Source organism: Humulus lupulus, chromosome 2, assembly GCF_963169125.1.
Source record: "Humulus lupulus chromosome 2, drHumLupu1.1, whole genome shotgun sequence".
NCBI lineage: Eukaryota > Viridiplantae > Streptophyta > Magnoliopsida > Rosales > Cannabaceae > Humulus > Humulus lupulus.
The window spans coordinates 251,145,721-251,165,957 of record NC_084794.1 but is presented as its reverse complement, the minus strand read 5'-3'; positions in this window follow the sequence as shown (position 1 = coordinate 251,165,957).

Here is a 20,237-nt window from a genome sequence, read left to right as displayed (position 1 = left end):
AACATGAGTGGGGTGATGCTCATCAAGGAACCCAGGTGGCTGAGACATGTAGACTGTTTCTGAGAGATCGCCATTGAGAAATGCATTGTGTACATCTACCTGTCGGAGAGGCCAGTCGTTGGATAAAGCTAGAGTAAGAACTACCTGAATTGTTGTTGGTTTGACAACTGGAGAAAAGGTATCAAAGTAGTCAACGCCTGCCGTTTGAGTGAAGCCATGGGCCACTAGCCTAGCTTTGTGATGTTCTATAGACCCATCAGGTTTGTATTACTTGCAATCAATGAGATTGATGTCGGGAGGAGGAGGAACAAGCTGCCAAGTAGCATTAGATTGAAGATCTGAGAGTTCTTTTTCCATAGCTTGTTTCCAATGTGGCAAAGAGATAGCATGTTTAAAGGTCTGAGGAGGCACATTGAGGTTAACTAATGTCTTGGCCATGTATGTTTTAGGCTTGGTAATTCCATTTTTTGCACGAGTAACCATAGGATGCATATTGGTGGTGGTGGGAAGTAGCGCAATAGGAGAAGAGGGCTACTCAATGAGTGGGGGGATACCTGCACAAGAGGATTAGGAGTGTCCTGCAAAGTGGTGTTAGTTAAGTTATTGAGATCAGAAGATACAATAACATAATTAGAAGAAGAAGGAGTGGAATTGAGTGGAGTGTTTGAGGAAGGGTTGGGGAGGAGAGTGGGTGGGGAAAGAGAGGGAAGGAGAGGTAAAATGGCAGTAGTGGTGGTGGGTACGGGTGGTGAGGGAGAGGATGTGACAGGAGTATTGAACGAGGGAAAAGTTTGCTCATCAAAAATGACATGTCTAGTGATGTAAAGACGTTTAGTGGAAGGGTCCAGACATATGTAACCTTTGTGGGAAGAGCTATAACCAATAAATATACATAGAGAGGAACAAAATTGTAATTTATTTTTATTATAAGGGCGTAAACAAGGGAAACATAGACAACCAAAGGTACGGAAGAGAGAGTAATCAGGAGTTTTATGATACAAAACTTGAAATGGAGATTGACCTTTGAGAACTTTAGTTGGTAATCTATTAATAATATAAACAACAGCTCGGAAAGCATAAAGCCAGTAAGTTGGAGGCAAAGATCCATGAGTTAAAAGTGCAAGACCCGATTCAACAACATGTCTATGTTTGCGTTCAACTCTACCACTTTGAGATGAAGTGTGTGGACAAGAGAACCTATGGTGAATGCCTTGTAAATTAAGAAAGGAAATAAAGGATTTGAATTCACCCCCATTGTCCGATTGAAGTTCTTTAATAGTACAGTTAAATTGGTTTTCAACTAATTGTTTAAATTGTTTGAACATGGGTAGAGCTTGATCTTTAGTTTGAAGATCATAAATCCAAGTGAATTGGGAAAAATCATCAAGAAAAAGTAAAAAATAGCGTGAAGCATCAGTGGCAGTGATAGGGGAGGTCCCCAAATATCTTTGTGAATCAGTTGCAAAGGTTGAGAAGCATGAAAATTGGATAAAGAAAATGGAATTATGTGACTTTTAGCTAGTTGACAAGAAGTGCAAATCTGATTATTATTATAAGCAAATGGTTTATTACATTGTTGTAAAACTATATCGACAATATCAGAATGAACATGGCCAAGACGGGCATGCCAAATAGCAGCAGAGATGTGAGACTGAGTTCGAAAATGAACAGGAGAAGGATGAGTTGAGGCAGCTGCAGTAGTAAAGGAAAGATATGCACATGTGTGAGGGGAAACAGTGGAGTGTTGGAGCTGTTTAGCAGCTTGGAGAGTGTATAAACCGTGATTAAGAGAACCTTGATGAAGAATCATCGTCGAATGAATGTCCTTGATGTTGTAAGAGGTGGTGTAAAATCCAATGAATACATTATTATCCATGCAAAATTTTGAAACAGAAAGTAGATTAGTGGTCAATTTAGGAACATGATAAACATGATTAAGTTGAAAGGACTTAGCGGAAGCATGAATATGAGATTGACCAACAGAGTTAATGGATAGGGAGTTACCATTACCAATCGTGACTGAGTCATTACCAGTGTATGGGTCAGTATTATCAAGAGTTGAACTTGCTGGTGTGAGGTGATGAGATGCTCCTGAGTCGAGGAGCAATGTGTCATCGACTATGGTTTTAGCATTCGCCACCATTGTTGAAGGATTAGAGTTGGAAGCAGTAGGAACAGAGGTTGGTGCAGGAAAATTTAGATCAAATCGTCTATAACATTGATAGGCACCATGTCCTGAACGGAGACATAACAGGCAAACAATTCTTGAACCTAAATTGTTGTTTCTTGATGATTGACCACGAGAGTGAAATGAAGGGGTGCCATGGTGAGGAGTACGAGAGTGATTACCACGACCTTGAGGTGGTTTGGACCAAGATTGAGAGCGTTGATTGGACTATCGATAAGCAGCATTGGCAGCCATAGGAGTAGCTTCATCAACAGTATGTTGAGTCTCTAGGCGAGATTCATGAGCCAATAAAAGGCATGTAACATGGTCGAAAGAAACGGGTTTTGATTTTAAAGTGATAGAAATGACAAATGAGTTGTACTCAGATCCTAAACCAGCAAGAAGATAGAGTACCTGGTCCTTTTCGGAAACTTTTTCGGAGGAGGCAGCAAGTTGATCGATGAGAGTCTTGATTCGTATAATGTAGTCAAGCATTGAAGATCCTCCTTTCTTGATGGTTTGAAGTTGAAGACAGAACTGCATGACATGAGCATTAGAAATAGATGAGTAAATTTGTTGAAGGGTTGACCAAGCCGCAACACTAGTAAAGTGGCCAACAATCTAGGACATGAGTTCTTGAGACAGGGAGGAGTAAATCCAACTGAGGATCAACCAGTCTTTGCATCGCCATGTGATGTATTCTGGATTGAGACCTGCAATACCATCAATTTTTTGAGGAGGGGCAACGTTGGAGCCATCAAGGAAGTCTTCGATTCCATTGGCAAACACCACATTTTCCATTTGGGCATGCCACAAAAGAAAGTGCGATCCAATTTCACAGGGAGAGTGTGATTAAGAGCTTGGGACAACACCATGAATTGTTGTTGTGGAGTCGTAAGGGCGGAGAAAGTGTGCAAAGAAGATGCAATGGGCGTTGACAGAGTGGATGGGTGGTGGGCGACATGAACAGAGGGAGGAGTTGCCATTGGAGAAGGGAAAGAGAAGGTTCAAGAAAATGAATGGGTAAAGTGATTGGGAAGGCCTGATACCATGTGAATATTCAGAAAGATGTGATTGAGAAAAATAAAAGACCATGGAACTCTGAGCGGATATTATTATTATATAAACAATTGTACAAGGTAAGTAGTTACAAAACAAGAATTGAAGAAAGAAATAATGGGTTGTCCAATAACAAAAGAACTAAGTTAGTTAAGACAGCTTAAAGCTAAACAAGAAAATAGATAACTAAATAATGTTTGTACAAATATCAGCTAACAGAAATCCATTTCATATCCTGATACAAAATTATGAAATATATAAAATATGAGAACTAAAATGAAGATGCGTTGAAAAGAGTTCAACAATACTTCACTGAGTGAACATTTGAGTTCTCAAAACAAATATGATAAAAATTTAACTGATCTAGTAAAAGAGTTTTGTAACACAGATGAAGAACTAAATTAAATATATATATATATAAAAGAAACTTCTCACAAAACAAAGATAATAATAGAAGAAGAAATGAGAAAACTGAAATACAATTCATATTACGTCTACATGCACTTTCAATTGGTTTGACTTCTCACAAAACAAAAATAAAAATAAAAGAAGAAGTGAGAAAACTGAAATACAATTCATATTACCTCTACATAGACTTTCAATTGGTTTGACTTCTCACAAAACAAAAATAAAAATAAAAGAAGAAGTGAGAAAAATGAAATACAATTCATATTACCTCTACATGGACTTTCAGTTGGTTCACCTTCCCTTCATTATTTTCTTACATAAACATGAGAAAGAAGAGAAGAAGACGTATGGATTTAAGAATATACAAGTTGTTTGGTATACGATCAAACAACTTGGCTGCCATGAATAATTAATTATTACTCACTTGCGTTACACACATGCATACGATCAACTCTTAATATGTGTTTTTTTTTTAGAAAAAAAAAATAGAAAACCCCACAAATCAAAGAAATTAAAAGATTAAAATGCACATCATCTTCTAAAAGCTTTTCTTTATATAGTTATATAGAAGATTTGTGAGTACTTCTTTTAGATTAATTATTTTTCATAGATGTTATGCTAAGTATGTTGGTTTCGAAATAATTTTTTTTTCATGATATATTTTTGGGGAAAATGCTTACTAAAAGTGTATTGAGCAAAATTAACAGAATTTATTCAGTTCCAGGTTCCTCTAAGAGAATAGAGCTACCTATGCCAGTGTGTGAAAGCCAACTTTGAATAAGTTGAGTCTGTGTAATTAGACATATGTAGAGGATACGCTACCTTTGAAAATGGCTACGACTGGTGTAGTGTGACAACATCTCCATTGGGTACTACATAAAAATGCAAAAATTGCCAACATGGGCAATGACCCTATTTTTACACTTCGCACAGTAATACATGTTCTGAATGAAGAAAAAGTAAAAATTTTAAGTCTCATCCTCTTTGTTAATGTTTTTCCTAAAAATATTTTGTGCTCTCGAAAAATTTATTTTTATCCCAACACTCTCAAGCATGTTATATAGATCAAATAATTTTTCTAACATTATAGTACTCATTTAATTTTTGATCGTTTGATAATTGTTTTTCAGGTTTTGAATTTTTCTTAGAAGCAAAAGGAAATGTAATGGTCATACAATAATAAAATAAAAATACAAAAAAATTGGGAATATCGAAAAAAAAATTAGGGGGAAGAAAACCGAATGAATTGTGTGTGGTTTGAAAATCTTGCTTGAATTTTTTTCCAATTGATTAAGTATTATTTTTGTCAATATTCTCTCTAAAGTCAAGGTTTTAATATTAATTGTTTTGTGTGAGAAAAATGACTCTTGAAAAAAATATTTGGTTGTCTTTTTTGGTTTGGCCATAATTAAAGTGGTTTTTCAAACCACGTAAAAAACTTCTTGTGTCACGTTACTTTTAGTTTTTTTACTTTCTGTTCGTTTATTCTGATTTATTTTGATACATCAGAATATATGTCTGACCAAACAATTGTTTAACTATTCCGCATTAATTAAATTGTTTGATAAATTCAGTTGGTAATCTTAAAAAATGGAATTTCAATATTGTTCATGAATTTTTTTTAAAATAATAGTAAAATTTTACAAGTTATTTTATTTTAATACAAACTCACATGCATTTAAACATAAATGAAAGATTTTGTAATTGTATTTAAATTATATATAGGATATTATCATATTTTAAAATCAAAGTACTTTTATTTTTAAGTTTTATTATAAATATTTTATTATTTATTAAAGGTTTTATTATAATTCTAATGGTATGTAGTTTATATTAGTCATGATTTTTTCTATAATCCATTGATTTTTATGCATTTTTAAAAAAAAATATTACTTAACTAGAGGATTTTGTGTAAAAAAATATATAAATTATTATTTTGAATTCCAAATTTACCGTTTCATTACACAAAAAATAAACACAATTCATCATTTTAGTAAAATATAAAATTAATTTGATTTTACTATTAAATTATTAATATATGAGAAATTTCACTATTTATGCATAATAGTGGGTATAATTACTAAATAATACCAGCACTAATAAATTTTTCAAATTGGTGCTAAACTTTCACCAAGTACCAAAAATACCCCTCTCATTTTTTTCCACTCAAATTTTTTCCCACACAAACTCTCTCAATCCCCGAAACCCAAACCCAATCCGAAGGAAACCCAAAAACCCCAAAAACCGAAGGAAACCCTCTGCGATAACCATCACCGTCGATCTCAGGCTCTCTCTTTCTCTTCTCTAAAGTCGGCCTGTCGAACCTGTCGAGCCAACGGCGACAACAAAGCTCGAAACCCACGTCGTCTAACCGGTCGAACCCATCAATCGAACCCATTTCTCATTAAGGTATATTCTTGAACTCTCGTGATTATTTTTGTTGTTTTGATCCCTTTGAATCTGGTGGTGTGGAATGGGTATGGTAGTTCTTTGGTCTGGGTTTTTCTGTGGTTTTTTCTGGGTTTGAACCAGTAGCTCGATAGGTTCGATGAAGGTTCGATAGAAGCTCGATGTTATCCATGGTAATATATGAAACTAGTTCGATAGGCTCGATAGGGTAGTTTGAATGGTTTGATGGTGGATCGATAAGAGCTCGATGGATTTGTGGTATTAGGATAAAATGGCTCAATGTTATCCATGGGTAATATATGAAACTAGCTCGATAGGCTCGATTATGGTTCGATAGTAGGCTCGATAGGGTAGTTTGAATGGTTCGATGGTGGATCGATAAGAGCTCGATGGATCTGTGGTATTAGGTTAAAAGGGCTTAATAGGTTCGATAAAGGTTCGACAGTAGACTCGATGGATCTGTGGTATTAATAAACAGGGATCAATAGGTTCGATAATAGGCTCGATGGTTATTTATGTAGACAGATTTTGCTTAGCTCGATAGGCTCGACACTAGCTCGATAGTGTATGTTTCAGCTCGATTATAGCTCGATAGAGCTTGATGACAGCTTATTTAAGTTTTTTGATGAATTTTTTTTGAATTTTTTCCTGATTATGTTTAACATTCTGTTTTTTTACCAAAAAAATTTCATGTGTTGTTGCAGATGCCTAAGTTGCTTGTTCCATTCAGTGATCACTTTCCTGGTCGAGTGACATATCGGGGTAGTAGTACTTTAAATCACATTAAGACTAGATTTGTGGAGCTCGGGCTGCTTGAAAGGGCTAAGGAATCCCCTTTCAAGCAGTTCTTTTTAGCTTCGGAGTTTAATTTCTCCGGAGTCTTGGTGCATCAACTGTTGCTGAGGAAAATCATCAGCAACAACGAAGATGAGGTGCATTTTTTCTTGGGGTCAAAGTCTTGTAGATTCGGCATGGGAGAGTGTTCCCTAGTGACGGAGTTGAATTTCAGTACCTTCCCGTCACCAGAAGAGTTGGAAGGGCGTAATCTCAGCAACCAGTTGATAAAGGAGTATTTCAACGATGCTGAGAAAGTAAAGCTCTCACATGTGTACCATGCTTTCAAGACTTGTATGGTTGTGGAAGATGTGTACAAACTTGGTCTATGTTTGTTTGTTGAGGGGGTTCTGAATGCCATTGAGGGCAAGTTGCACATTTGGCGAGATATTCCGAAAATTGTTGAGGACGTAGAGTACTTCTTCAGCTATCCATGAGGGAAGTACTCTTATAGGATGCTATTGCAGTTTTGTACGAAGGACATGGTGAAGCAAAAGGCCAACTATGATGCCAAGAAGGATGCCAAGGTGCAGCAAGAGTCCAAGTACAGTATGTATGGTTATGCCCCGACCTTACAGTACTGGACATATGAGGCTATCCAGCAGCTTGCGACGGAGCTTGTTGTGAGCTCGGGAAACATGGTCCCGAGGATGCTTAGTTGGTCGCATTGGAAGAACAAGGATTTCACCAAGTCCGTCATCTCACTGATGTTATTGAAGAAGAATGTAAGTTATATTTTTTTTTATCTATATGCTTATCTTTTATCATTATTTGAGTTAACCAAATGTTTTATGTTGTTTGCAGTTGATTGTCCTTCCGATGTTGAAGCCTCGTCCAGCAGAAAAAGACTATTATTTGTCTTTGACAGAGGGAGATCTTCCCCTTTATCCTGGGCTTGGCCAGGATCCCTCGAAGGCTGATGAGGAGGAGGATGCGACTTTTGAGAAAATCGCGGAGATAGTTTCTCAGGCAGCCAGGATAGTTCGATAGGTATGTTAAAATAGGGTTGTTGTTTACTGTTTGAGATTAGCTCGATGTGAGATCGATGAAGCTCGATAGGAGTTCGATAGGTATGTTAAAATAGGGTTGTTTTTTACTGTTTGAGATTTGCTCGATGTGAGCTCGATAGTAGTTCGATATGAGCTCGATAGTAGTTCGATATGAGCTCGATAGTAGTACGATGTGAGCCCGATGGAGCTCGACAGCAGCAATTTATGATGGTCTTTGCTAACTTTTTTTTATCGTACTCTCTTTGTAGCATATTGATGTGGCAAAACATCTGCTTCGTATGCGTCGCAAGTATTTTCCCAATAGATATCGATAGAATGCAGTTGTGATGAACAGTTATTTCTCACAAGTGATACTTGCCCGATATGATCAGTACAAGAAAACAGCCGACAAAACAAAGTATACTTGGGATTCTGACGTTATGTCCATGTTGACTGGCATCGAGCAGCAGTTTCTAGCATCTTGGGGAGGAGTTAAGGATGTATATTGGTGCCAGAACTATGGACAACAACATTGGTTTGCCATTGAGGCCTCCATTTCTAGTTGGACCCTGACTGTTTACGATTTTGACAACTCGGTGATTAGTGACGCAAAACTTGACGAAATTATGACTCCATGGTGCTTTTTGCTTCCTTCTCTGTTAATGCAGAGTAAATTGTTTACTAATAGCTTGATGTTGAAGATTCCATCAGCAGGAAAGAGGCCGCATCAGTTCACATGGCGTCGCAAACAGAAACATGAGCTCACTCAGTCAAAGAGAAGGTAACAAACATCTTCTTCATACTAAATTTGTTTCTAACTAAAATTATAGTAATGTACACTTAATGTTTACTTTTTTTTACAGTGGAGATTGTGGTGTGTATGCTGTCAAGCATATTGAGCATCTAATGGTCGGTCTTCCATTGAAAACTATATGCGATGAAAATATGGAGGTGTTTAGGAACAAGTGGACCACAGACTTGTGGTATCAAAATTTGTTACCTTGATGATTGTATATATACAAGGTCTTTACATGTACAGTTTCTTGTTCACATTTTTTTATAACTTTCATGGGCTGTTATCGAGCTAATATCAAGCTATATCGAACTGCTATCGAATTGTTATTGAGCAATATCATTTTCATATCGAACCATTATCGAATTACTATCGAGTTATATCGAGCTTCAATTGAGCAATATCATTTTCATATCGAACCATTATCGAGCTGCATATTATCGAGTTCATAACGAGTTTACATCAAGCTTAACATAACTTTTAATAAAAATCAAATAAAAAAGGAGGGAAAACAAGCTAGGTTATTAATACAACAAGTCCAAATGGGGAAAAAGAGTTTATAGCCTAGCTTTGCATGTAGCCCTGTTGTGGCCAAGACCACCACACATGCTACACTTGCGCTCTTTGCGAATGATTTCGCCACTCGATGGGTAGCGGTTTGTCTTTCTTCTTCCCACCTTATTCTTCTTCGGTCGATCAACTGGTTGTTTTTCAACGGGAACCCCAACTTGCATTTTCTATATGTTCTTGGGAACTTCCCAATCATCCTCGTTGCCAGTTGGGTAAATTGTTTCTTTGTAAGACTCCCTCCACATCTCAGTAGTGTAATATGGTGAACATAGTGAGTAAATGTTGACACTGCGCAAGATGGCCGCAGCCACACCATGAACACAAGGGTAACCCATTATTTGAAACTGGCCACAAGAGCATGATTTGGCCATCAAATTCACCTCACCATCACCTTCTGGGTCTACCACATGAAATTCAAACTGTCCAAGAGGATGGACTTTCAAGTACCTTGCATCATCCACAATGCCTGAGACATCTTTCTCATATATTGGTGCCTAATTTGGATGTGCACTTCTCTACTTCCTCACGACGCGCAGAAAACCATGACTGAATTGTGAAATGAATGAATTCCACAAAAGTAGTGACTGGGAAGGTTCTTGCATCTCTGGTTTTGTTGTTGAAACTTTCAACGTAGTTGCTTGTCATTACATTGTATCGATTCCCAGGAAATTAAGCACGAGTCCACTTATCGAAGCCAATACCCTCGAGATATTTAGCTATGGTAGGATCCATTTGCTTTATATTGTTGAAGAACCTATAAAATTTTGACTTCCGAAATGCATATGCCGCATTCCACATCTCCTTGTGACAGTGATCGGTCTTGAACTTAGCGATTACATTCATAATTATGTGATGGTAGCATGCGCCGTGGTAGGCATCAGGGAAGACCAGCTCAAGAGCATGAATAATGCTAGCATGCATGTCTGATACAAAAGATAGATTATCAACAAATCCAATGGCTTCCTTCAATTTCATCATGAAATACTTCCAAGAAGCATGATTCTCACTGTCAACAATCGCGAACGCAATTGGATAAATGTGGTTATTCGCATCCAATGCGACAGCACACAACATGTGGCCACCATACCTTGACTTCAAGAAAGTGTCGTCCACACATATAACAGGACGACATGATGTAAATCCCCTTCTACAAACTCCGAGTGAGAAGAAACAGTAACGAAAGCGACCGCCATCTGTGACAAAATCAGTTATTGTACCTGGATTCTTTTACTGCAGCATGTACAGGTAAGAAGGTAACTTGGAGTACAATTCAAATCCCCCTAACATAAATGAGTGCCTTCTCTCTGCATCTCCAAGCCTTCATATAACTCATATCGATCCCAAAATTATTCTTCATATCCTCCTTTATGTTGTTTGGTGGTTATCTAGTGCCATAAGTAACATATTTGTTCTTGATAAGGTGCCCAATGACAGAAGGTGCTGCTTGACGGTGATCTTTTTGTCGCAATTCTAGTGAGCAAGTATGTACACTATTATAAACAGTGATCTCAAACATCTCTGATCGCGCTACTTTTTTCCTTCTTATTCTCCAACCACAATCAGGATCCTTGCAGGTGATATACAACACATCAGTACCAGACTTTTTAACCATAAACTCAAAATTATTCTTCATTACAAGAGAGCCGCTTTGGTTTTCAATTCCATCTTGTTCTCAAATGTCTTCCCAAGATGTAATTCCCCCTACGCTACATCGGATGAGGGTGATTCAGAACGACTAGAAGCCATGGTATCTTCTTTTGTAAACATGGGAGCACTCCATTTTCTGTGATCTTCTGTTGAACATATTGGAATGTTCCCTGTATAGTTATATTCTCTTCCACCAGGACGACTAGAGCTGGTGCCAGGTGTTCGACGTCCTTGACTTGGTGGGTTCGCCCGTGCAATATGACGTATTGGTTGTTCTTGTGCTTGTTCTACTTACAAATGTTAAGCTACTGGATCATCATTCACCGAATTGTATCATAAGTCCTCATTGTGTTCAGCTACTGGATCGTCATTCACATAGGGGTTGTACTCATACTGGTTGTCCCTCAGGTCACCAATAGGACATCCTAAAGTACTGGCTGATCCCTCAGGTCCGGGAGTGGAATATGGGTCTGTAATGACAATCTTTTTAACAGGAGTGACACACAAGACCAACCTTTCTTTAGATGTTACTCCTAAGAATGCATGGATACCAAGATCACTTTCAACATGAACGGGTGTAAACGGTTGGTTGCCACATGTGTAAGAAACCTCCAATTTCAACTCATACATCTGTTTATCAACTTTAAGTTCCTTGTGCAATATGTCAAGAAGTTGCAAGTACGTTACATTATCCTCCATCGGTATCACCATGCATTGAAGGTCCTTGAAAATCCACTTATTCCCTTGTAATTCCCAAACACCATTGTAGGATACAAAAACGTAGACAATAGAGCATGTGTTGGAAAAAAAAAACATTAAAATTGTCACGAAAAATGCCATTTTTTCAGAAATTCATGAAAAAAGAACATTATTGAGCTTTATCGAGTTAGCATCGAGCTCTTATCGAGTTAGTATCGAGCTACCATTTCTTAAACTGAACATAAAACCTAACCAAAACCTCCATCGAACCCTATCGAGCACATATCGAGAAAACCTAAACCTATCGAGCTATAATCGAGCTCAAATATTGTAGGGTCCAATCAAACCCTTATCGAGTTTCCATCGAGCACAATCGAGCAACAAAACCTAAACCTATCGAGCTATAATCGAGCTACATCGAGCTCATAAAAGACCTTCTTCTACATACCATCAAGCTCATATCAAACCGTTATCGAGCAAAAAAGTTGTAGAAAACCCAGAAAAATGCAGATCGTGGAATCTCTCTAAAAATCCCAAAAAATACACCAATATAGGCTCAGATCTATTCAAAATAGCTAAGAAAATGTAAACAAATAATACCCAACACATAAAATGTACAATCTTATTACCCATGGTTTTTCTCCTCCAAAAACTCTCAAAGTAGATGTTGCCTTTGATATTGACGACTTCATAGAGACAATGGAGATGGCTAACAATGATTTTGACAAGAAAATTATACAAATCTGTAGGTTTTCGGGATGATTTCGTGGGAATGAGAGAGAGAGGGGGAGAGAGAGGAAGAGAAATTTTTATGATTTTTTGATATAATGGGAGAGGTATTTTGGGTATGAGAGGAATGTTTAGTATCAAATTGAAAATATTAATAGTGTTAGAATTTTTTAGTAATATTAAGCATTATTAAGTATTATTTGTGAAATTTCCCTAATATATTGTGGTCACCAATATAAAAAGCTTAACTAAAATACACTCACGTGACAATCGTCATGGACTGTCTCATGTGTTACATTTATCATCTCCAGATGATGCTATGTGCGTAGAACACTAATATGGCTATATCAAATGAAAATAGAAATTAAAGACATTTTACTTTATTCGCAGTACGAGTGTTGCAAAATGAATCACTGTGCAATCTGGAATAATATATACAGATAAAAGAAAAATTATTATTTATTTTTCTAATCACTAAAATATTGGTTTTTTTAAACACCCACCCACATCAGCATAAGCTACACAGATTCTTATTGTAGAAGTTAAGAGTTTTTTTTTTTTTAGAATAAATAAAATTTTTGCCCCCCCGAACTATGACAATTGTATAATCGTGCTTCCTGAATAATTCACGATGTTAAAAATTCCTCCCAAACTATACACGTTACTAAAATATGGGACTTCTGTTAGATTTCGTCATGTGTGGCTAACAGATTGATGACGTATCATATTGTCTGTTGATGTGTCAGTGCCATGTGTAGAATAATTATCAATTTTGCCTCCCGAACTTTGACCATTACCAAATTATATCCCTTTTATAAAATATATATGTTTAAAAATAATAATTAAATCCTTAATAAATAAAAAAATTTACTTATCAACAAATAACTCTTTTTAATTTTTCTTAAACAATATTAATTAAAACTATTTTAGAATGAATATTTAAAATAAATACTAAAACAAAGAAAAAACTTTTAATTAAAGAGGTGGACAAAAAACTTAAATAAATAAATTCAAATTTTAATTTAAGAGGAGGGCAAATGGGAAAAAACTTTGTTTTAGGATTTATTTTTTAATTTTATATTAACATATATATTGTAAAAGAAAAGAAAAAGTAAAAATAAATTATTTGCTATTAATTAGATTTTTATTTTTTGAGTATTTGAATTTTATTTAATTAATTTGAAACTTTTAGTATTGATTATTTTCTTAATCTTTTAAAATGATTTTTTTTAATTTTTAAGGATTTAATTATTAATTAAAAAAAAATAGTCTTAATAAAAATGGCACAATTTGGTAATGGTCAAAGTTCGGAGGGCAAAATTTCTAATTATTCTATACATGGCACTGCCACATCAAGAGATAAAATGCTACATCATCAATCCGTTAACCACCTAGGACGAAATCTAACATAAGTCTCATATTTCAGTAACGTGCATAGTTCGGGGGGAATTTTTAACATCGCAAATCATTCGAGGGGCACGATCATACATTGGTCATAATTCGGGGGGCAAAAATGTTATTTATTCATTTTTTTTAATAAAGTAGTAATAAGATAAAATGCTTAAGTTAAAAGAAAGAATAAAAGAATTATATATAATTGTAGGATCTCATTTATATAAGTCTATATGCATGATCCTTATTGCACAAAATAACATACAATAGAAAACATAAATGCATGCATAGAAGTAATTTTCATACAGAGATACGCAAATACAATAATAGAACCACGAGAGTACTTACGAGATGCGTGGTAGAGCAATGACTACACCATTTGGATTCCCTAATATTTTGTCCTTGTTGAATGCTAGGTATTGCAAGGAATCCAAACCGTTTTGAAATAAGACCACAATCTCCAAATCTTTCTCTAAAACAAATCTAAACACATGAGAAGAGAATTCCTAGAGAGAAAAGTAAAGGAGAGTGGGCGGCTAGGTATAGAGTATTTGTAGTAAATTTTTACCTTGACAAATTCATCTGACCTAATGCATTCTATAACACTAGTATATATATATAGGCAATTAACTAGTACATAAAATAGGTTTTAGTTACCCATTTTTATTTTAATTATTTAATAATTATAATTAATTAAATACTTGTCAACGTTAACCTATTATAATTTTGACATTTATTTAATTAATTTTATTAATATTAATATCAATTTATCAATATTAACAAAATTGTCCCAACTGGCTATAATACTCTCTTTTTGGAACTTTGCAATAAAAACCTCAAATTTTCTTCTATTTATTTTCTCACAAAATATCTATAAATAATTTAACATTATTTATTTCCATTGAACTAGCCAATATGATATTTTTATAATTAATAATTAAATTAATTATTCAAGATTACTAGGTTCATTTTGATAAGAGATGACATGGGGACCATGGATCCATGAACTCAAGCTCCAATAAGTTACCGTGAGTTTATTTATAACAAATAATCTCAATACCTTATTAATTTTTCGTGACTCCACTATAGACTGAGAATTGCACTCTTGAATTCATAGAACGCTTTACACTAAATGTAAATATGTTATCCATTGTTATAATCATAACCGTCATTCAATCCTCTATAGATGATATGGTAATGAGAGGGGTGAAAATTACTATTTTACCCCTCATTGGTATTTTATCCTTAACTCCCACAAAGTTCCTTGTAAATGATATTTCTGTAAATTTAATTACAGAAATGAGTACTCTGTCATTTAACACTTGAACCAAGCTATAAGGAAATCATCGTTTCACTTCTTAAACAAAAGCTAGAGATTTCATTTCTAAGACAAATACTCCCACTCAATTATACTACCAAATCTCCAATATGTAAGTACGAGCTAGTCCGTAGGATAAGCTAGTCACGAACAAATCAAAAGACTTGAATAATACAATTAGCATGATATTAATCACTCAGAATTAAGATTGGATTGACATATGGTCAACGTTGTGATATAATTAGATTAGATAATAACGATGTAACAAAATACATCCGATCTTATCTACTTGGTCAATGCCTTGGATAAGACATCACACCCCGAATGTGTAAGTAGATCATATCGTAGATTACTAGATCAGTGAATATCCAATGCACTGACTTAATCTTAGGACTTGTTCTTTTGAACATATAATTACAATTATAATCCATTGTGATCTAGTAACTATAATTGTAATTATTTATATGTTCAAGATTTTATAAATATTTGTATTATTCAAATAAGCATGTAATAAAACAAGTGAGCAACACGGTAATGATTTCTACTTCTTTTATTCACAATATAAAATCACGTTACATGTTTGACATGGTTTTCTAAGGGTATAAAACCCAACAAACTACCACTTGCCATTTTAAAACAAATGAGACATGTTTCTCAAAACTATTAATTCTACATGGTTCACAATTGTGCTCTTTTCTTATATTTTTCCAAAGGGATATGAAAGAATGTCTTACAATGCTATCTTCATCACCTTCACATCACGCCTTCGCCACACATCTCCAATAATGTAGTACTTTCTCCCTATATGCTTTGCTATTTTGTGGCTTCGAGGTTCTTTTGAATTTGATATTGCCTCATTATTGTAACTAGACAAAATGAGTGGTTTATCCAATTTTGGAATAACACTGAAATCCGTATCTCCGGTGAGCAGAACCTCGAAGTTCAGCAGCGGCCGGGCAAGCAGCCAATAGGCCAGGATGACACTGGAAGTTTGGCACCCCTGCCACCTAATCTGAACCCGGATTTTTACACGGCGGTAGAAATGGAGAATGCTCAGCAGAGGAGTCAGCTGGCGAAAGCTAACCAGCAGATTAAGGAGGTGTTGGCCCGACTACCCCCTCTTACAACCGACGCTAACGTCGGAAAGAGGCAAGGCGAGACTCATAACTCCCGCTGGGGTAATCGGTCCAGGCCTAGCCGGTCGGCCAGACCCCCGACATCAAACCCTACTCCCTCATCGTACCACCGAGAGACCACCTTCGAAGAACTACCTAGGGCCGAGCAGCAGTATAGCCGATCGGTTTGAACTTCAACTCCCAGCTCACAGCCTCCCTCGAGTGCGCCCAGGAGGGCTCGAGGGATTCTCGAAGGAGGTCCGGGGAGGGCTCACAGCGACAGCCCGTCCCGGCCAGCCGTCCCGTGCCCCGCTCAGACCGCCGAGCGCTAGACCTGGAGGTTGGCAGAGCCGAGCGGCCCCTACCTAACCTGATCCGCCCTGACGGGACCAGGATTGCATCCCCGGTCAGACATCCTCCTTCGCCGATAAGATATCCGTCTCCTCGTCGGCCAATTCGAGATATTCCAGCTTATGGGAGTAGTAGGAGAAACCCACCTTCCGCTAGACCTTCCCCTCGTAGCAGGGCGCCCAGAGAAGTCCCGGATCCTCATCCCCAGAGGCGGGCTCTAAGCTTCTAAAAATGGGAGCTACTGGAACGGAAGCCGCCGAAGTGACCTTTCTGGCGGAGACCTACGCCAGTGCCTAAGCTCGGCGCAAAGTCCTCAAGCCACCCCGAGGGGAGATCTCCGAGATCGTCTTACCTCTCAAAGGGGAGACCCAGCAGGAAATGGCAGCCGTGCTCACCCAAGGGAAGACCTGTCCGAGGTATGCGACAGCGGGAATGCCCCATATAACCTTTCTCAAGATAGGAGGGACAATAACCCACCAAACGTGTACAATGGATCCGGAGCTGTTGAACAGCCCCAGAATAACCAAGGAAATCAGGACAAAACCCTTGAGCGCCTGGCTCAGATGGAGGAGCTAATGAGGAAGCTCCTGACAGAGAAAGAAAAAGACGAATATGATTCAGGGGACGAACTTGAGCTCTTCGCCCCCAGCATAGCAGCAACAGCATACCCACCCGGTTTTCGTATGCCGCATCTGTCCAAATTCAACGGAGACGGAGATCCATCAGATCACCTGGGTATGTTCAATACCCTGATGATGGCCCACAACATTGGCCCCGAGCTTAGATGTTTAATATTTCCCTCCACATTGACTGGGCTGGCCAGGCAGTGGTTCAAAAAAGCAAGAAACAGTCAATCAGCTCGTGGAAAACTTTCTCTACTGACTTCAAGAGAGCATTCCGAGCTTCCCAAGCTGCCCGCGTCAAGGCTGACACCCTGGCCAATGTGAGGCAACAACCCGATGAGCCTTTGAAGGCTTACTTGAGCAGGTTCGTGAACGTCGCTGCTCGGGCCAGAGACGCAGATGACAGCTCCAAGCTCATGGCTTTGAGAACTGGAATCTTCGTCGGAGGGGGACTCTGGAATGAGATACAAAGGAAGGGAGTCAGCTCAGTAAACAAATTCCTAAATAGGGCCCAAGGGTGGATCAACTTGGAGGAGGCCCAAGCCTCAGCTGTGGGAACCAGCCAGGTCCCTGAGCAGCCCGCTGGAGTGGGAATGGAGGTCGTGACAACGACCCAGAACGTTACACAGAATAACCAGTTTGGTGGAGGCAAGAGAAAAGGGAACAGCGAGGGTAACCAGCACAGCCCAAAGAAGAATAAGTCCGTAGAAAAATTTAAGCCGGTCTACGCGACTTATACGGAGCTCACCCACTCTAGGGAGAACATCTTCCTAGCGAACTCTGCTCGCCTTCCCTAGAAGAAGCTGGAGCCATTAAAGCACCAGAAGGGAAAGCGAGGCCCCTCCAAGTTTTGCCGTTTCCACAACGACGTTGGCCACGATACCGATGACTGTAGACACTTGAAGGATGAGATCGAGACTCTCATCCGAGCCGGCCCCTTGGCTCAATACGCGCGGAACAGAGTTCCCGCAGCCCGTCCACCTCCGGAAGTCCCGGTCAGTTAGCCCGGGTCTCGGATAGATCAGGACGTCCCTCCTCTAGTGATAGGAGGAGATATCTCCACAATCTCTGGAGGTCCTCATTTGATTGGCACGAGCAGAGGTGCCCAAAAGAGGTACGTCAACGAACTTAAGGCTCATAATGGAGTGGAGTTCGTCCCCGAACAACATCTGCCAAAGCAGCTGCGATTGGAGAGGCAACCAATCATTTTTACTGAAGAAGATGCCAGCCACGTTCAGTTCCCTCATAACGACCCTCTGGTCGTAGCAGTGTAGCTCGCTAATCGGAGGGTTAGGAGAGTGCTGGTCGATAATGGGAACTCGGTAAACCTTCTATTTCGATCCACGCTGGAGAAGATGGGTCTGTCTGTCGCCGAGCTGAAGGCGACCTCCATGATGCTTTACGGTTTCTCTGGAGAAGGATCAGCGGCTATAGGGACGATCGAGCTGGTGATCACCTTAGGAGAGGGACCTCGGACAGTCTCAAAACTCCTTGAGTTTGTGGTCATCAACTGTCCCGCCGCATACAATGCCATTTTGGGTTGACCTACACTTATAGCTTTCAAAGCCATCACCTCCATCCGCCACCTCGCGCTAAAATTCCCTTCTTCCACAAGGATATGAATAGTTCGTGGCGATCAGCTTGCTGCCAGGGAATGCTACAACATTTCCATGAAGGGAAAATTAAAACCCGGGCAGATAGCGATGACCGTCCAAGGTGGAGAAGAGGAATCTCAGGAACCTTTGCCTAATCCTGAGATTGAAAAACCTCTGAACGTCGAAGGGGAAAATATCATCCTAGGTGAGGATATTAACCCCAGAGTAGGCGAGGATAGATCCAAGCTCCAGGCCATCGAAGAGCTCGAGGAGGTAAATATTGATCAACAAAATCCCTCATGGATAGTTAAGCTTGGGAAAAACTTATGTGGCAAGAGGAAGGCGGAGCTGATCAAGTTCCTACAGGAGAACCTGGAGGTGTTCGCATGGTCACACAAGGACACGGTGGGAATCAGTCCAAGTGTCATCATGCACACCCTTCATTTGGATAAGAGTGTTCCTGCGAAGTCCCAGAAATAGAGGTGCCTGGGAACAACTCGAGCTGAAGCCCTAGAAGAAGAAGTAGCCCAACTCAAGAAATGCGGCTTTATCCCTGAAGCCAAGTTTCTGATTTGGGTCGCCAATCCTGTGCTGGTCCCGAGGCCCAACAGGAAATGGCGGACCTGCATCGACTTCTCCGATCTGAATAAAGTCTGCCCTAAAGACTGTTTTCCCTTGCCAAGGATCGACCAATTGGTGGACGCCACGGCGGGGCATGAGCTCATGTCCTTTATGGACGCGTACTCAGGCTATAATCAGATCTCCATGAATCCAGTGGACCAGGAGCACACTAGCTTCATGACCCCAACTAATGTCTATTGTTACATGGTCATGCCGTTCGGACTAAAGAACGCCGATGCTACATACCAGAGATTGGTGAATAGGATGTTCGCCAACCAGATCGGGAAGAACATGGAAGTATACGTGGACGACATGCTGGTCAAGTCGAAAACTGCCAATAACCATGTTTTTGACCTGGAGGAATGCTTCAAGATACTAAGAGAATATGGCATGAGGCTTAACCCGCAGAAGTGCACTTTCAGGGTCACATCTGGAAAATTCCTGGGTTTCATTGTCAACACTAGAGGAATCGAGGCAAACCTCGATAAGATCAGGTCATTTCTCGAACTCCCCTCACCTAGGTCACGAAAGGACGTCCAAGGCCTGACAGGAAGGGTGGCAGCCCTTAATCGGTTTATTTCTAAATCCACCGACAAGTGCCTGCCATTCTAAAACCTACTTCGGGGAAATAAGAAGTTCGAGTGGACAGAGGAGTGCGAAAGTGCCTTCCTCGACCTGAAAGTACATCTGAACGAGTTGCCCGTATTGTCCAAACCCACGGCAGGGGAGCCTCTTTTCCTTTACCTAGCTGTCACAAAAGATGCAGCTAGTGCCGTATTGGTCCGAGAAGAAGACTGGGTTCAAAAACCAGTCTATTACATCAGCAAGAGACTTCTCGGGGCCGAGTCCCGATACCCGTTGATGGAAAAGATGGCATTCTGTCTTATCACAGCCTCCCAAAAGCTCAGGCCGTATTTC